Here is a 15,149-nt window from a genome sequence, read left to right as displayed (position 1 = left end):
AAAATCTTGCAGCGGAAATGTGTGCCAACAGCAACACATGGGAAGCAGTCCGGACCGCCGCAAGGACCATCTTCAGAAACCTCCAAGTGAGATGGAATGAGGAAAGTCCACCTACGGCCAGACGGAGACGACAACAACGCCGGCGGAACACGGAACAAACGGGACAGCAACAGCTACCGCCGTAACCGCACCAAAGGATGACGACAACGGAAGCAGCAGCAGCAGCAACGAGTAACCAGAGCAGCAGCAGGAGCTAGACCCCACCGGAAGTAGCGGCTACGGACGGGCGGAATTAAGCAGCAGCAGCGGAAGGAAGGCACGAAGCAGCAGCAGCAGCTGAGACAACTAGGACGGATGACGCAGTAGCAGCATTGGAAAGCAGCAGCGCGTCAACAGGATGGGTGCATCGCACAAACGTTCCTGCATGGAGTACTACGCACATCAAGCGCATCGGCAGGGTTCGGATCAGGTCGAGGAGTGGTTTAGTTAGGGTCCCATCGGCTGCCGGGTCCGCTTCTCGGGCCCAGCGTCACGATGAATCCCACATAACCCATCTCGGAGGGATTGGTTTGTAGCCGCAAGCCGCCCTTCGAGGTGGGTACCTTTTGAAGGTTCCCTCCCCGTTAACAAAAAAAAAAAAAAAAAAAAAAAAAAAAAAAAAAAAAAAAAAAAAAAAAAGTAAGTCGACCTAGATAACAGGTTTTAAATTTTATACAGCGGTAACACAATGTCACTCCTCGTAAAGTATCGTTGAAGAAATTCCAACGTAGAGCTGTAATTTCTCCGCGTTGAAGGGGACATTGTTTCGTCCATTTTCTATCCCATCTGGCATCTTGAGGGAGCATCCTATTCGGCCCTTTTGCAAGATGATTCTCTTCTGCCTTTAACGAACCGTTAGAAGTAAATACATCCTAATCATGCATCATGTTGACAGGCTTGTCATTTGTCATCCCTTATTGGAGCGGGTGCAAGACCTTCGCCCATCGGGCATCCGGTATTTTAAGAAAGGGCTCGCTGAAGAGAACCGGTCAAAACTTTACCGGATGACCGATTTTCCCGAGCCTGGCCCTTTTGCCCCTGTGTTGAATTCCTGCTTTGCACGACCGATTCAGCTAAAGTCCATGCCTTGCAAACTAACCTCCGGTGGCTAAAGTTTGTTTGCTTTTGAAGGACAAGCGGTATCTCTTTCCTTTGTAGAGATTCTCTCATTTTGCGCTTTACGTTCTAGCCACAAAAGAAGATCCTTTTCACTTTCAATATGCCTGGTGGTCGCATTCTGCACTGGAACTAAGGAACAAGGGGAATGTTAGATTCTTATAGTAGTGGTCGCCCTAAAGCTTGTGGGTTTCATGTAAGCCAATTTTGCACCCCTTCCAATTGACCCCAAAAAAAAAAGTAAAAAAAATCCAACATCTAACGAACGGTCCGGATTGGCACACTCCGTATTGTTCTCGGATGACACGATTACACGGCAGAAGGAGTTGTTTGTGCCGGCAAAGGAAATGTTTTGTGGAGTTGAGCTAAAATGGGGTCACTTTAGAAAAGGTCATCTTCGAAATATTTCTTTGCCCCAAGTTGGGGTTTTTTTGCGCATGTTGTGTAGTAGAACGATGTTATCTGTGTCATTCTCAGGGAGTATTCGCAAATAGAGGATGGAGTAAGTTGGATAAAAAGCATTATTTTCCCCCTGCTTCAAATCGAGTTAGTTGCTGGAAATTGAAATGAGATGAATCATGTCTGACACCAATCGGAATAGAAAGGACAAGTGAGTTGTAAGGTTTTTAGAGTTTTTGGACCGCTGGTTGATGTGTACGAATTGATAATTTACGACAAGCATTCTAGACTAGATACAAATGGATTTAAAAATTTTATAACAATGAATATCATTTTAACAGTTACAAAAGTGATTATTTTCAGTGAAAAGAATGATTAATAATTCGTTTTACCAAGTCTTAATTTTAGAAAATTAAATGAATCTTTTGGCCTGTTATCAAATATTGAATGGAGTGTCTTTAATACACTGGTAGCTAAGAAATGTAAACAAATTTCTACGACTAAAATCAGATAATGGTATAGCTTGAGTCAGACGACAGTAACCAAGCAGTGCTCATTAAGTAAGCCCAGTATAATATCTAAAAGACAAACGAACGATTTCTGGACGTTTTACGCAGTGCTTTTGTTTTGTTGATGGTCCGTAGACGATGCGATGCCTTCCCCAAGCTGAATTGCAAATAATTTACAGTCACTTCCTGCGGGCTACAAATTGTTTTCACACGTTTCGCACCACTGACACTGCCATGGCAATGCATTTTTTTTGTTCCTTTGTTGGTGTTCGTGTTTTCCCGTTTTGTTTTGTCGTCGTCAGCACTTTTCATCGTGTTTTACATGCTGCCAGCCCTTTCTCTATGGGTTCTGTATTTGTTCACCTTCTAAACCATCTGCAGGTAGATAGGGTTGGAAAACAACTTAAGATGTGCAACTCATTCGCCTGCAGGGTGGCGATGACGTGCTGCTACGTACGAAGTGCTGAAGAGGAGTGCATTGTATGTGTATGGTAACCAAGAAAGAAACCATGAGACGTTTCCTGAGGTTGCCTTCCTTCTTTTTTTTTTTTTGGTTGCATCCACAACCATCACAACCTGCGCAGGATTCTAAGATGTGGTGCTCCTTTCAAGCACCTGTGAATTGTGTTGCGCTCGTGCACTTACAAGCAACCGCGAAACCATTCCAAGCGTTGCTCCTTATGTTTCTGGTAGGATTGTCGTTGCCAAGGCTTCTGTTTGGCGGTGTGCTGCAGTTTGCCGTTTGCCCTGGGCAACCGACAACAAGCAACTCGCCCTAATTAAAAGCAAAAGTTTTGAAGTGGCTCTTTCAAAATATCTCAAGTATTTGAATGTTTTAATTGCTTTTATAATACGATTTCAACGGCTGCCCGGTACCGTGCACCATCGCGTAGTGAGGCGTATCCATCGGGGAGAAGGTTTTAAATGGTGAGCCAATGTTCTTGATGGATTCTCTGCTGCATTCATCAGTGAAGGCGCTCCTGATACTTTTTCGTAACGTAGGTAGCACCATAACTAGGTTGAGATATTTATTTAGCTCCCGCTTTTGTGCGAAGAGATCAAGTTAAGACCAAACTATGATGCAATGCAGCAAAACATTTGCAGAAGATCGATGGCCACACCGAAACGAAGCGGCGGAGGGTATATGGTTTAGCGTGATTTTAAACGATATGAAAGTTAAATGAGAGCTTCCATTAAAATTAATGTTCAGCTTGTTGTTGTGAGAACCTTTTTGTTTGAGCACTTGCTTCCCTTGACGTAAAAGTGAAGCTAAATAAATATCGCCAATTTAGTAACAGCGTTCCGGAAAAGTACCAGGCGCCTCCATGTTGAACGCTTTTGTTGAAATCTTATGGGAAGGATATTGTAAAACGATTTGATCATGTAGATGGTAGTGTAGTGTAATGGTTTTTACTATCGTAGTATTACAAACTAAAATTTTTCTTTTAAAATGTTCAGCAAAGTTACGTTAAGTTTAATTAAAAAAAATTTAAATATAGTAACGAATATTACAACGAACGATGAAAAAAGGCAGAATGATTTTACTGACACTTCCTATATTGCATCCTTTACCATCTCTCATTATACTGTAATAAACAAGAGCTGTCATGAAACAGTGTAAACTTAATTTTCTCACTCAGCCTAACTAGGCATACAAAGTATCGGACAAAAAAGGACATTCCCTCACACAAAGCAAAACTAATTTACCCGATAGCACACTGTACAAATGTGGCCACTACTGGTGAAGCTACTTGTTGGGGGTGGGGGGTGAACTATAAAACGTTTTGTGTTAATTATTCCACTATCGTAATCATCTGCTTGCATGCTCATCATAAAAGGGAGCAGCCAACTCGACATGGAAGAGGCAAACTGACTCCACCTCATACACCACACTCCCTGCGCCAGAGGGATGAGGGAAGTGCTCAAAATTTTATCACTTTAATTAGTGAAGCTTTGGCTTTTGCACACAACCTTCCACGGACATGTTTCCCCGTCTAGTGCTTCGTCGTTCGTTTCAGATCGATAAAGTTTGGTACTAAAAACTGATACCCCACTGCCGGAAGAGAGATCGAATCGGGAGGAATCCAGGAGACACTTTACCGGAATGACCATGGTCAAACGGTGACAGATGTTATGGGACGGTACAAACCAGTGCAGCAAGCATACTTCGTTTACGGCTAGTTATGACCTACCCGTATCGTTGTCATTTATTCGTCTCGGATTTCGTTTCGTAGAGTGTCCCTAGTCCGTTCGCACTGACCATGGTGGTGCGGTTTTCTTTTTCGGTTTAGTTTAGAGAGGCTTTTGCTGAAAAGTTGGATTATCATAGCGTGGCATGATCGGGGCGTTTTAGTGGAACAAAAGCTGTTCGGTGGACAAAATCTGCCCAATACGAATGAAAACTATCACTCTGGGCGGATGGCGGTATCCCACTAAACCCGTTTTCCATTTGTTTGTACAGTGTGGTGAACAATGGACATTTTTTCTATCGTTCTCCATTGCATTCAATTTTGAAAGTTAGTCGTTTTTGTCCCATCAAATCATGTAGATAAAAATTTATCGTACCTTGCTTTGTGATAGATTGTGAGTTTTTTTGTGGTCTTCTTTCTATGTACCGTTGTACGTTTCGCAGTGTTGCTGTGTTGAAGAAGGATGGCAAAACAGTACAAAAGGAATGTAACGTACAGAACAGAAAATTCTTCTCCGTTGCATGAACATTGATTGGGTGGATATGGTCCGTCTCCGATGCAATCGTTGACGGACGAATGGGAAAACTGTAATCCAACTGGAATGACAATTCCCGCAATTTATCTCATCAATCGACCGCTGATGGAACGATTCGTTCCTGCTGAGATAGGGATTTGGCAACAACTGTGAAGCTACGATAAGATTAGCATGGGATTGAAGTTTGTTTTAATTCCTTTTTAGCTCGTCCGCCATTCTGCTCTGTTGCTTTGGTATTTTTCTTATCAAAACGAGAATTTTATCGTTTAACGATCGATGCAGTTCCAGCAGAGGTATACAATGGTTGAGCCGATTACGATCAGCTTTTTATGAGCGAACAAATTTCACTGTAATACCTGTGTACCTGTTCTGTTTTAATGTTTATTTTCAGTATCGTTTTGGGGCTTTTGTAAACTGTATAAACGGTTTCTGCGAAAAACTTGAACCTTCATTAAAGATTTACAGTAATAAATGTATAGCTTTCAACAATGGATTGGATGATGGTTTAAGCTACCAAAAAACCATAGGGACTAGTATAAAAATTTATGAAAATGTCAATACGAATTTGGTAAATTAAACTCTTTCATACCTTCGTATTTTATGTTATCTGAGATACATATACAATTATGGCAAAGAATTGATAGGGCGGATAATGGATAAAAGCTACTTCAGGAGAGAGAATCGCTTAAACATAATCATCAACGATAACCATATAACTCGTCCTAAGAATTTTGCAGGGTTTAAAAAAAATTGAGGTTTTCTTTTTGGTAATCGGAAGCAGCGGTCTGTAAAATTGCGAAACAAGACAGATCAATAGGAAAAAAAGGTGAAGCATCAATAAGACGTGTTCTAAAACAAACGGTTCGAAGAATTGTTTCACTTAAGCTGTTGCTAAAAACAGACCAAACCATCAGAAAGCGAAATTTTCTGCTAAATAAGGCATGAAATATTATTTCCGCCAGATGGTGCGGGCCTCCGAGTACGTACCAGACCAGGGATAATGTTATCAAGCCGGAAACTTTTTCAAAACTGATAAAATGTCAGAAAATATAATCGTTTCGGGGATTGGATGCGGATAATTTGGTGGCTTAAGCTGAAGAGAAACCTACAGCCTAATGTTTTTAATGTACCCTACAACACGCACATGAGGCGTCTCTTTTGAAGAAGAAAGAGCCTTGGCATTAGTAGAAAGGTATGAAAATAAAAAAAAATACACAGAACAAAATTGTAACGAAACTTGATTTTAAATACAAGTAGAAAAAAATCGTGATGTGGATATGGTACGTGCAATAGCACATATTCTTATTCGCAAAACTTTTGCTGACTTCAAGAGATCCAAGAAGCAAAATGCAAAATCTTTGAAAGCGCAAAATATAATAAAAATACTCCCAAAACAACCAATCCGTTGTGAGGGGTGAACAAAACAGCCCGAAGCACTTGGCGAAGTTTACACAAATAAACTAAACGCAAAACGATTCATTCATTTCCAGACCGTTTCACTGCTGATCTCAATCAATTTCCATCCGAAACCAGCTTCCCCCGAGGGGGATTCTTAACGGACGAGTAATAGATTGAAACAGAGGAGCAAAAATTTTCCAACATCGCCCATTGCGTTTTTTAACGAAGCGACGTTACAGTTCGCACGTTTAAGACTTCGTTCGCCGTGAATGGGAATGATTTTTCTTCCGTGTCAAAAGTATTCCCACAGATGCGTGTTGTGAAACTGAAGGTGAAACATTTTATGCCAGCGCATGAAAATTCATTTCTGTTCCCCCTTCCCAAAAAAACTGTCCAACGCGACTTTGGATAAAGGTTTTTGTTTTTCTTTTCCTTTCGTTGAAAACATAAAGGATTGAGTTGAGAGAGGGCGTATGTGCTTGCGAAAGGTTGAAGGTGATGAAAAATCTTGAACAAATAAAATCAATCAACACACCGCGTTTTGGGTGGGTGCGAGAGTGTTTTTTTTTGGTGTTGTCGTTGATGCTGGAACAGACAAATATCTCTGATGCCGTTGAGGGAGATTTGCCGCAGAGTTATTGCCAGTATATTTCATCGCTGGCACATCCCATCACCATCAGCAATTCAGCAATTCGTCATAAAAGTTGCACGGTTTGCGTCATAGACAAATGCGCACGTCATGACATTCTGGAGATTGGTGTATGTTGTAGCTGAACAAAATAAGTATATTATCGTAGCTGCTTGATCATGACTCAAGTGATGAATAAATTGAAAATCTTACATGAGAGTCAAATCCCTTGAGTTACGTGTAGCAATATTGAGCATTGTTTTTGTTGAACATAATTGATATTTATGCGTAGTGAAAAGTTTATCACAAATAATTCTACAGTTTTCCTAATTTGATGAAAAGAATCTTTTTATATTACGCTTCAACACAATTAAGGTGTTTTAGCATGTGTTCTAATAAATAGGAGATATAGATGAGGCTGGCGGCCCCCGGTGGTGCATGTGATAAACGGCGCCCGTCTGCACGGCAGGGACCGGGTTCAAATTCCGGAAGACAGGACAAACTATTAAATTAATGGGAAAAGGAGCAAAGGAAATTTGAGAACTACAAATCAAGAAAAAGAAGAATAGCGATTGGTAATATTAAGTCGAGTGTCGGAAAATTCATGCAGACCGAAAATTAGAATTTATTAGAGTAGAGAAAAGTCTGTCCGTAGACTTCACCCACCCGCTAGCGTTGAAATTTTTATATGTTGTGCATTGGTTCGAGCTATTCTGGAATACGCCTTGGTAATCTGGTTCCGCACCTTCCAATCCTCGATCTGCCGCATAGAAGCGCGTTCAAAAATCGTTCACGCAGTTACAATTGGTAAATTTCTCCACCACTCCTCTTGGACCTCACGTCCTCAGTGTACTGCTACATGTCAACTGCCAGGTTTAGAATCCCTGGAAAGATGTCGAGCAATAGCCCAATCATCCTTTGTTTGTGCGCTCCTGTCCAACGAGCTCGATGCTACAGACCTCCTTTCCAGGGTCCGCTTTTACATTCTACTCCATTTCCTACGTGCGCGCCCATTGACCATAATACCATGTAGACTGACTTAAGGTTATAACGACCCATTTGTGAGAGCGCTGTGATCTTTTTACTCGTGTTGTCATATTCGACTTTAACATCTCCTACTCTACGTTTCGTTCGGAATTCGTTCTTGCATCCTTATATCTCCGAACCTTTCCCATCGCCCATTTTTTCCTACTTCTCCTGTCTAAACTAATGTCTCGTGCAAGATTTAGGAATTAATTAACCAAGAGGTACAATAATATCAAATTAAAAATAAAATAAAATAATATATTAAAAATTATAATAAGTAATACGAATTAATAAATTAGAAAAAAATGAGGGAGAATAACTAAAGTGACAATAAGTGAGAAAAATATTTAGAAACAATACTTATAACTACAACATATAAATAAATAAATGAAAATACGCTTTAAAACAAATTCTGAAGCAACGAAAAAGAGAGAAGAAAATGAGAGTAGCATAAGAAATAACAGAATGCAAACCAGCAGAACACACAATCAGGATCTTATTTTTCAACAATAATGCATAAACATACAAATTTGTTGAGATTCTTTGGGGTGAACGGTTCAACTGTAGTGCAAGCTCAAATAATACAATTTTTCTCCGATCCTGCATTCTCCCACCCATTTCGCCGTCTTCCTGTCTTCATGCTTTCTCACATTAATGATTGTGACCTGTATGCCGGGTTACATTCATCATGAAAGTGATATAGCTATGGCTTAGTAATTACAACTTTTAATCTCCACACGCCCGTCTGCACGTCTTCCGCACGCGATGATAACGCTCATCGCACCCCGGTTACATTACAAATGCTGGCAACCTTTTACGTACACATTGCCAGTAGTAACAAGGGGGAGGGGGCAGCTTCTTTACTTACATCTTAAAAACACATAAACAAACAGAACATCACACACCCACATGTGCGCAAGTTTTGCAACGGATGTGCCATCGCTCCTTGATGTGTACCTTTTGCGCAAATATTTGATAAATTGTTCTCCGTAGCAGGTGACAGTAGCGGCGGGTGGGGCGGCCGTTTGTTGACGGGCACTCAAAAGCTCGGGGGCTTTTGTTTGGTGCAATGTCAACGGTCAACGTTTTCATTTACATTAAAAGCTTGCTTACTTTTGGCCCGCTTACTCTTTCCTTGCAGGTTTGCTGTAGTACAAAGCGTGATGAATCAGTACAAGATGCGTTTTAATCTTCGCACTTTACTTGGTTGCTTAAACCATCGCTTGGTTGGGGTGTGCGTATCGTTGTTACACTTCTTTGAAGCCACATAAAACAACGACCGGACGTAGCAAGCGAACACCCTTACAGCAGGATATTACAACGTTGATCTTGTTACGTTTAATGAAATCGAAACGAAACCGACCGCAGGGCAAATGGTAATGGTGCCGAGTCGCAACAACGTAATTTATAGGATCTATGCAAATTAACCGTCGCAAAGCAGCATAATGCGATTGAGGCCGATGGATTGCTTCGTTCGACGGGGTTTTTTGGCGTTACCATGAACGTGACAAACGGGACCGAAAAAGCATCTTACGAAATTGAGTTTTTGATTTTGTGTTGTTTTTTTTGCTTTTAGATGTAGATAAGAATAGAAAATTGTACAAAAAAATCATTCTGTTATCTTACGGACAAATGAGCAAAAAGAAAAAAAGAAGGTATTTTATGTTCAGTGTTTGACGTGAGCAGACTCAGGGATTGGCACAAAAAGTAAATAGAATGAAAGTGGTGAGGATGATTGAAAACGTTACAGTTGGTTTGTGGTAGCAAAATATCTTTCTGCATGCTTTATTAGATATTCATTAGATCATTCAACTGGGCGTGAATCTGGACCAGAATGCGGTGTGTATGAAACATAAATCGAACAGTGCCCTGTACCACATTCCCTCAAGCATGTAAAATAATTCGTGGAATATGCCAAACATAACACCGTTTCCGTTACGATTTTCCTACACGCAAACAGTGTTTTCCATTTTTTTCTTACGTCTGATCGCATCCGTTCTGGTGGTCCTATTTACATAGTTTGTATTATTCAAACTCAAACCCCATCACGTGGGAAAAACGGAATACAAGCGGAATTTGCTGCGAGACTTTTTCACGAGTATGTTGGAGAAACGCCGGATAATCCAGTTCATCTCGCTCGGTGTGAGTAATCCGGACGTATTGGAAACGAGACCAGGATATGTGTGCACGGTTGTAGAATATCTTGGCGAAGACTTTGGATTCTGTGAGGGATGTTTCTTCGCTAAAACCTTCTTACGGTGGATAAATCCGCGAACGTGCACCCGTGAATCGAATGGTGACTTCATTCATATTCATAAGCTAACTTTCGCAACGAGCAGTTCCGCGGACAAAGGAAAACATATAGAGAAAAGCAACGAGCAACTAACAGTAAACCGGATGTGAAACGATTGCAATGCCTTCATTATCATTTCCATAAAACCCCTTTTCAATGGATTGTCTCGCATTTTTGTTTTGTTTTTGTTTGCTGCTCCGTTGTGCATCATATGCCATGTAGTCTGTTGTTAGTACTGTTTGTGACATTCACTCTTGCCAGCAAAGAGTTATATTTTGATATTTAACACAGAATAGTAATTTTAAGAAATCACACATTTTTAAAATTTATTTTAATAATCAGAACTGTATTTTTTAACATTTATTTAAAATGTGTTGTACACAAAATAGAATATGTTAATTAATTGAAATGTAAGGAAGGTAAGAGAATATTCTTCCTCCGATTTCCGGTATTAATCTACCGGATTTTACATCCACACAGCATCATTTCATTACACAGCTTTAAATTAAACCATTTTTTACATAAATGGTTGTAACTTTCGCTCTTCTCATGAATTTTAAATGTAATTTAGAGTCCACGTAAATGAACCTCCTGTTCCGTACTGTTCCAGACTAAGCTGTACGATAAATATTTAAATTCTATTTATGACTTGCTTCAACAATACCAAAACAAGCTTTTTTTTCTTCCACTTCAGAAAGCAATTCACTTGCTTTCTACTAACCCAAACAAACGCAAATGTTCGTTTTGTTTCCCATTATCACTGAAAGTTTCACTGTCAAGAGAATAATTTTGACGACATACGATTATACGCATCAACGGTGTTTTACATTCAGTTGCATAGTTTAGCCACGGTGATATGTAAGTTTTTTCCGCACATAAATACAGAGAGCTATCAAGTTGAACTTTTGCAATAAGTCCACATCGGTGGCTTAAAACAACCGTCCAGGAAAAAGTTAGTTCGCCTGGATGATCGTTTTCAGCTTTTAACACAACAGCAAACCTCTCGTTTTTCGTTACATAAAGCATAAAACATAAAGCACGGCACCCCCACACATAAAACAACAGCAGTCGAAGAGCCGTTCTTAGCGCCCCAAAGCAATGCAGAAATGAGGTAAAAAACTGGTTGGAGAAGACCGTGAAGATGGTGGGTGGAAGTGGAAAAGTAGAATCGTAAGCAACGAAAAATGATCCGTTTCATTATCACTGCGCACTGTTTGCGATGTGGCACTGAATCGTATTTTATTCCCAAAACGGTGTAAAAACCCTCGGCTCTAATGCTCGTTCCTTAGGCGGACAAGCAGGATTTGCATTTCGTGTGGTTATGTTGATTTAGATGAAGTTCCGTTAGCCACGTTCACAAGTACGGTAGTAACTTTTTAGATAAATCATAACACGCTTCCGCAAGGCCACCAGGTTTTTTCGTCGAGTTTGCTTTAGAGCGACTGGATCTGTTCGTGGATTGTGTATGCAACGAATGATCCAAGCGATGGTTGATACTTCCACGTATACTATTCATTGCAGCCATCCACTAACAGGGTGGAGATGACCTAAATTTTCCTTCCCATTGTTTACTAGCTGTTGGCCGATGAGAAAAGCAAGGTACACACACAGACAGACATTTTACCTAAAAAATAGAGTCCAACAATATATCAAGCACTTCCGCGCATTTACGATCGCACATTACCATCATCGTGCATTAATGGCACAATGGATTGGAGCTCGAAATGAAACGAAAAAATGACCAACGGAGAGTAATGGTGGCTTATGATTGTGCGCAGGTAATAAAAGCGTTGTTGCGATTTGTTTACGCAAAATACTTGCAAACAAATCCTAATTTGAAATAAAAACGAAAGCAAGCGAAAGAGCAAAATCATCCGTAAACCTTTCGTTATGATGCATTAAAAGCAATTTCCAATCTTGGCCGTCGTAACAACCGTGCCGTGGTTGTTGGTGGTGTTGGTGCATCTACTTCAAGTGATGCCAAAATAAACATACATTAAATAAGATCAGCCAAGGTTGTGGTTGGGCAGGGGCAAAGGGCATGAGAAATGGTATGGGCAATGAAATTCGCACGCTACTACCCTTCAGCAAAGGATTGATGGGGCTGAACGACGGAATGATTATTTTTATGATTGCAATTGCTTGGAACTTAACTAGCAGACATTTGGCCACATTTTCTTGCAAAGTGTCTTCGAGATTAACTCTTGAATGGGAAAAGCTTTTTATTACGGACAAATCGGAATGCTCGTTGCTAATTGGCTTTACGATTTAAGTGAGAATTTATTTTATTAATTATTTCATTTAATATTTTTGTCCCTTTGTTTTTATTAATATCATTGTTAATTTTGTTTTTTTTTTTTCACTTTGTGTGTTTTTAATAGATCAAAAACGACCGCTTTAATACTGCTCAATACAAGAGTTTGGCATTGGGATCCGATTGATAAATAAATAAAATCGCTCAACCTCAATAAGCGGTACAATCCAAACACTCATCATTTGGTAAAGGAATTTTTGGTAGAGAATCAATAGTCAATACAAACCGTGTGTAGTAAGGCAGGGAGTGACAGAACAGGGGTTACCGAAAAAAAAGGTGGGAAAAGAAAAACACTTACCCTCTTCACGCTCGATCCGACGCTAAGGTCGAGCCACTTGTTGAACCGACCGCAAGCCGTCCACTGTCCAGCGGTGTCGGCATCGTTACCGGAATTTGATTTATTTTCGTACGATGTATCTGTATGTTTTCGGAAAGTTTGTGCGAACGCCGAACGTCTGCGAATGCTGTACTGCTCGAGTGGATGCTGTTCTCGATGCGGTCGGTCAATGCGAAAGTGTGTGTGTGTATTTTTACTGCCCCCTGAAATGTGTTTTATGAACCTTACGAGCACGTCAACGAGGCAAGACAAGAAGATTTTGAAGTCACCTTCGATTCGCTCCACCGGAATTCGTCGTTTGATCGTTTTGATGAAGCTGAAGTCCAGTTGCTATTCGGGTGAATAGCAGTACGGTTTGTTAGGAATGTTGTTCCTATACAGGTTTTTCACTTCCAATGGATAGATGTTATAATGCGTTGAAATGTATTGAACACACTTGCTTCGACGCAACACACATATCGTTTTTCGTTGTTTCGAGAAATTGTTGATGGAAAATGGCTATCAGGTGTTTGCAAATAGAGCATATGGGAACGATCGATGGCAAATCGATGGTATTGCGGTTGCGCTCAAACAGCTACCTTTGGTAAATAATCCACAGGGTGCAGTGTTATGCTCTGTAAAAGAAAAAGTAAGAAATAATGTAACACAATTATAAAAGTCTTATTAAAATAAATTTTCCTCAAAAATAATCGTTTTACGGCACATTTTAAACTCTAAGTAATACTGATAGAAAAAGCATCAAAAGGACTCATATTTTTTTAAACAAAATACTAATTATTTCAGATTTTCAATTTATTTACATTTTTATTACATTTTTACAAAATTAAAGATACGAAGTGAATAATTTTGCATTCAATATCCACGCGTTGTACGGATTCCAAAAAATAATAACGATTTTTATTGTACTGCTAGTTCTACGTACGCATCTTACGTTTGATTTCGAGCAGCTCCTCGTTAGCGATAATCATAACAATAAAGCGAATCATGTACCCTTCTTCGACGGCACCCCAAATTGGCGTGATCCGATTCACGGCGCAATCTTAATGTGCATCTTCACTCAAAACATTTGCTCCCAAACGGGTACGATAACTGTTGTGCTTGTGCTCGGTGGCGAATCGCCGCACGGCTACTGAATAGCAAAATAGTGAAGCGACGTGGAGGACATTGACATGGTTTTGCTTGCACGATGCACGATGCCTTTTGGCGTTGGCCTCAATTCGAGCGTATACACATAAACTTTGGCACACAATATCACGCAAAACGGGGAAGCAGGGAAAGGATGGGTTCAGTGCTGCAGTTCATGGTGATGATTCTGCAACACTGAACGTGAGCCAGTCTTGACACTGTGAATGAGGGAACAAATCGAATAAGAAAAAAACACCCATCAGTGGATACGAGAGCAGAGCTCCCAAAACGTAATCCTAGTGTATAGATGGTATATATGTATGTGGGGCACGTATGACCCTATATCCTTTCCGATCGGAGCTCGATTTTGTTATTACGCGAGCATCATCGCTTTCGAGCTGTGTAGCTTACGGAGTATGGAGTAGCATGATTGTGCCTTTCGGTCGGAGTGGTTCTAATCCCACGTCTGCAATGGTATTTTTGTCTTCTTCTCCTGAACGAGCCTGAGAGCAATGAGTGAAAAAATGTGACCAAAACACCAGTGGTGTTTTGCTCGTGCAGAGGAAGAAATCAGGAAAGAGGTTAAATGATAGTGACGTGAATCTTGATAACTGCCAATCTCAAGATGTTGCCTGTTGCCCTCTTTCCGAGGGAAAGAGAGAGAGTATGAAACAAAGGGAAGGCCAATGGAGTGTGGATGGTGTTTGTGGTCATACGGTTGAGCAGAAGCAGGTCCTTCAGATCGGAGCTGATGTGAGATTGTGCTTGAATGAAGTCAATTATTTGAATGTTGGTTGATGTTTCGGTGACGTACATCGTATGATGTATTATTTTCTGGAGATTTTTAAACCTACATATCTTTAAAAACTGAAAACTGACTGTAATGCCTTCCCAATTAAGATTTATATTTCTAAAAATATACCTTTATATTTTTAAAAAAAGTTCAGTTTTTCCAAAAAATATATAAGCATTTTGAAATATTTTTAATACATGCATTATTCAATATTCATGGTTTACATATCCTAAAGAAACTCTTTTCCAAACTCAATTCACAAATATGACACGTTTTTATCAGCATTATGTTTCGTAGAATCCTAGGTCAAAGGATCTTTTATCGAAAGATGATAAAAGTACCCACTTAACTGATAGAACGAATTACCATCACGAATTTACAAACGAAAATGTCCCTCATGATATAATGATGTTTCCAGCATCGTAAATGCATGCAAATGTCAAGAGAC

General features: G+C 40.1%; 1 protein-coding gene across 10 annotated transcripts in view; it reads right to left on the bottom strand.

Moving 5' to 3' along the window:
* Positions 1-15,149, bottom strand: part of LOC125766116 (probable G-protein coupled receptor 158) — a 58,207-nt gene that overhangs the window by 32,612 nt on the left and 10,446 nt on the right. For 9 of the 10 annotated variants that reach the window (XM_049431784.1, XM_049431785.1, XM_049431780.1 and 6 more), the window contains exon 3: positions 12,745-13,397. The gene's annotated coding sequence lies outside the window, so the exon portion shown is untranslated. The remainder of the gene's footprint in view (positions 1-12,744; positions 13,398-15,149) is intronic. The other variant, XM_049431775.1, reaches the window with a different exon arrangement.

This window comes from Anopheles funestus, chromosome 2RL (assembly GCF_943734845.2).
Source record: "Anopheles funestus chromosome 2RL, idAnoFuneDA-416_04, whole genome shotgun sequence".
Classification (NCBI taxonomy): Eukaryota; Metazoa; Arthropoda; class Insecta; order Diptera; family Culicidae; genus Anopheles; species Anopheles funestus.
This window is presented reverse-complemented; position numbering and strand designations above follow the sequence as displayed.